Genomic DNA, 4,071 nt, shown 5'->3' with positions numbered 1-4,071 from the left:
ACTTTCCATACAGCAGTTCACATATACTTTGTCTCATGGCATTGACCACAATGCAACAGCTTCCCTCCCACTTCGTCCCGATAGTTACCTCTTCCCTGTGTCCATCACTCCATGTGCTCCTGCCCCCTGAGCTGTCTCCCTGTGCATAAGCAGCCCTTCTTTCTCCCATGATTATTCTCTCCATGGAGTATACCTACCTCAGGTACATGTTCAACTCTTATGCTTGTCTTTTCTTTGGCTGGAAGCTACAAGTGTGGGTTCAATTCCAGACCTGAAGGGCAGCTAGGGGCCATAGTCTCAGTGGTTCCACCAGGCTCTATTGGACCAGCAAACCTGGTCTCCCCGCTTTTTTTTTCCCCAAATGATTTTGAGTTTTGTTCCACGTTGTTCTTCCTCTCTATCCAGGATCTCCTACATAGATCCCCTTCCAAGTGGTTGACAGTAGTAGCCGGGTACCATCTAGTTCTGGTCTCATAGTTGTGTAGGCTGCAGATTGCATGGTGTACCAGTCACTAGGAATAATTAGTTCCACGAATTTTTGGTTTTCTTCGTTCTTCTTTGCTCTGGACAAGGACAGACCCATCGTTGCATCTAGATGGCAGCTTGCAAGCTTTTACGATCCCAGTCGCTACTTGCTGAAGTAGAAGGTGGAACAATGTTTTGTGTAGTGTGTTATGCCAATTGAGCTTGATGTCCTCTGTAATTATGATCCTGAGCCCACGGGTTCAACTATTTGGTCCCTCTGGGAAGCTGACTGTGACCAAGCAGTGACTACAACCTTGCCCCTTGTCCACTCCACTATACACCTGTGAATTCAGGTCATACACATAAACTTCTATAAAGACCATTGTCTGCCAACCCTACACATGGTCTTGGGTACACTCCCTGCTTCATATAAACACTTAATAGTTCAGCCTGTCCACCTATCTAACCACCTGTATATTCATGTTTGTCTTCACTGACGAGGCAGTATTATATGTACAATATGTGTTGGCTGCTTGAATATCCTCCTTGGTGAAGTGTCTATTCATGTCATCTGCCCATTTTTTAATTGGATTATTTGTCTATTTGTTATTAAGGTGTTGGAGTTTTCTACAAATTCTAAAGATAAGTCCCTTGTCAGATATGTCATTACCAAATATTTTTTCCCAATCTGTAGGTTCTCTTTGGACTCTTTTGGTGAAGTCTTTGGAAGCACATAAAAATTTAATTTTTAGAAGGTCCCAATCATCTAGTTTCTCTTCTGCTGTTTGTGCATTTTGGGTTATGCTTGATAGTCTAGTTATGTCATACATTAGGGCCCCTAAATTTGCCTCTAGTTTTTCCTTGAGGAACTCTACAGTTTTAGGTTTCACACTTAAGTCTTTGATCCATCTGGAGTTTGTTTTTGTGTATGGTATATAATTCTTGGTTCAAAATTTTTCTCTTTCTGGGTTTTATATATACCATCCCATTGCCTTCTCACTTGCATGATTTCTGCCAAGAAATCAGAGCTTATTCTTACTGGCTGTACTTTGTAAGTAATTTTTTGTTTTTCCCATGCTGCTTTCAGGATTCTGTCTTTGTCTTTGGTTTTGATGAGTTTGATGATGATATGTCTTGGTGATTTTCCTTTAGGATCTATCCTGTCTGGGGTTTGTTGGACTTCCTGAAGGGATATATTCTCATCTTTCATCATTTCAGGGAAGTTCTCCTCCAGCAAATCTTGGACAATTTTCTCAGTGGTTTTATTTTTCTCTTCCTCTTTAAGAATTCCAGTGACACATAAGTTATCCCTTTTGATGGTATCACACATGAACCTTAGGCTTTCTTCATTTCTTTTTTCTAATTTTTTTTTTTTTTTTTTTCTGATTGATCCTTTTCCAAAGAAGTATTCAGGTATTTTTCTTCAATTTCTTTAATTCTGTCTTCCATTGCATCAATTCTATTCCTTTGCCTTTCTAATGTGCTATCTATTTCTGACAATTTAGTAGTAATCTTATGGATTTCTGTCTGTAGATTTAGTATCATTTCTAATTTTTCATTTATTTTGTCATTTTGTTCTTGTATTTTCTACTAAAATTCTTGTAGGGTTTTTTCTGTTTTCTTTGGTCTGTCTCTCAATCCTTTGAAGATACCTAAATATTATTCTTTTGAATTCGTTATCAAAGAGTTCCAATGCTGCTCCTTCCTCAGGGATGTGCTCTGGATCTGTATCTTGCTCCCTTGTTTCTACCACTTTACCTTGCTTCTTTGTGTGGACTGTGATGGTCTGTTGTCTCCGAGACATCATGGCAATGTTGTATTTAGATCTCTGTTAACTGTTTATGAAGTGTAGCCAAGGGTGATTCTGGCTCTTCTTGGTGGTTTTTTATCATTGGCCCTTGGTGGAGAAGGAGGTGGTGGGTCTCACTCAGTAAGTGAATTTGCAAGAGGTGTGGGTGTAGTGTATTATGGGATCTATTGCTGTCTTCCACTCAGTTAGACAAAAATTACAATTGAATAACCATCAAAAAATTAAAAGCACATGGACAAAAAATACACCATGTAATCACATCAGAACAGTAACCAAAAAAAGAAAACAGAGAAAAAGAAGAAGAAAAGAAAACCTGCAATATCTGGGAATAGGGCACGAAGAGAAAAAAGGTAGAGAAGGAGAATGATGAAGAAAAAAATAGGAAAATTGCAAAGAGCAAAACAGGAAATGGGGTTAACCAAAAAAAAAAGGGAAAATAAAATAAAATAAAATAAAAATTTCAACCAGGAGCAGGGAAAAGAAAAAAGCTGAAAACTAGGACCTGGGAGGGGAAGAGTAAAGAATAATAGTAAAAAAGACAAAAGTATTAATAATAATAATGGTAGTTTTAAAAGAGACAAATACAAGGAAACTAAACACCAGAAAAAAGAAAGAGAAAAAGAAAAAAAAAAATGAAAAGAAAAAAATTGGTAGAGGACAGGGCAGGGCACCCAGGCTCCATCTGTAGTACACAGACTGGGATGGAGTTCCTGTGGGCTCAGAAAGTGGGTGGGAGTGGGGGATGGCCACACCTTCATTCACCAAGTGGGTGTGGGATATAAGAGTATAAGAGTAACAAGAGTAATGTTGCACCTTTTCAGTCATGCAGGTCCAGAGTGTCCTTGGGGTTGCTGACAAGCAGAACATGTTCTTAAACCCCTGGAATCTGGGAGAGTACTGTCTCTTTAAATATCCAAAATGGTCAAGCCACTTGTAAACATTTAAAGTGGCAGCCCCTTCTGGACAGGCAAAAGTCCACAGCTCAGCCTGCCATCCTCTTTCCCGCTGCTTTTCCTTTTATTCCCCAGCCACCAGAGCAGTCCTCAGTGCAGTTCCTTGCTAGCAAGGCTGATTTTTAGGTTAACTCTTAGGCCCTACCACCACTTGGGAATCTCCAAGCTCTCTGTGCTGTGCCATCAGGATCGTTCAGGATCACTGTCGGGTTGAAGCTCCGTATGTCTCCATTTTTGGTATTTTCATGCAAATTCTTCTGCTAGCTGGGTTTAGTCCACTTCTAAATCTTTCCCTTCTAGGCTCAGGGGTCCAGGATAATCTTTTGTGTCTGTGTTAATTGTTTCCCCTTTTCTTTGTTGAAGAGTGTCTGTGCAGTCTTTCTGCTTATTCTGCCCTCTTGGAATTGAATCCTGAAGATGGGATTTTATCTTCTTTAGAAAAACTGGTTTTCCCAGAAAAAGAATGTAATAGCATGAGGTAGACTGTAGATGATTCAATAGAACACATTTATGGAAGAAAGGAAGTAGAGTTTAGGTAAGAGAAGAATAAAGAAATTTGTAGAAAGCACAATACAGAAAGTAAAAATGGGCAGAAAAAATAAAAAAAGAACACTAAGTCTTCAAGTAATAGATAATTCATTCTTTTTGTAACTTTAATATTATTTATTACTTGGGGACTTTACACTAAGCAAGGATCACTGGGAATTAATTAGATATTTTCTAATTTTCCTCTTAGATTTAAAGATCTGAGTTCCGGCAAGATGGCGGACTAGGCACAAGGACTGCACAGACGCTCTTCAACAAAGAAAAGGGAAACCAATTAACACAGACACAGAAGATAAT

At 39.0% G+C, this 4,071-nt stretch overlaps 1 pseudogene; it reads left to right on the top strand.

The window, feature by feature from the left end:
- The window catches only part of LOC103202679, a 9,504-nt pseudogene extending 5,503 nt beyond the window's left edge, over positions 1-4,001 (top strand).
- Positions 4,002-4,071: the final 70 nt, after the last annotated feature.

This window comes from Orycteropus afer, unplaced genomic scaffold, assembly GCF_000298275.1.
Source record: "Orycteropus afer afer isolate SDZICR_OR568_19922 unplaced genomic scaffold, OryAfe1.0 scaffold00191, whole genome shotgun sequence".
NCBI lineage: Eukaryota > Metazoa > Chordata > Mammalia > Tubulidentata > Orycteropodidae > Orycteropus > Orycteropus afer.
The sequence above is the reverse complement of the archived record's forward strand: the minus strand, read 5'-3'. Positions and strand labels throughout refer to the sequence as shown.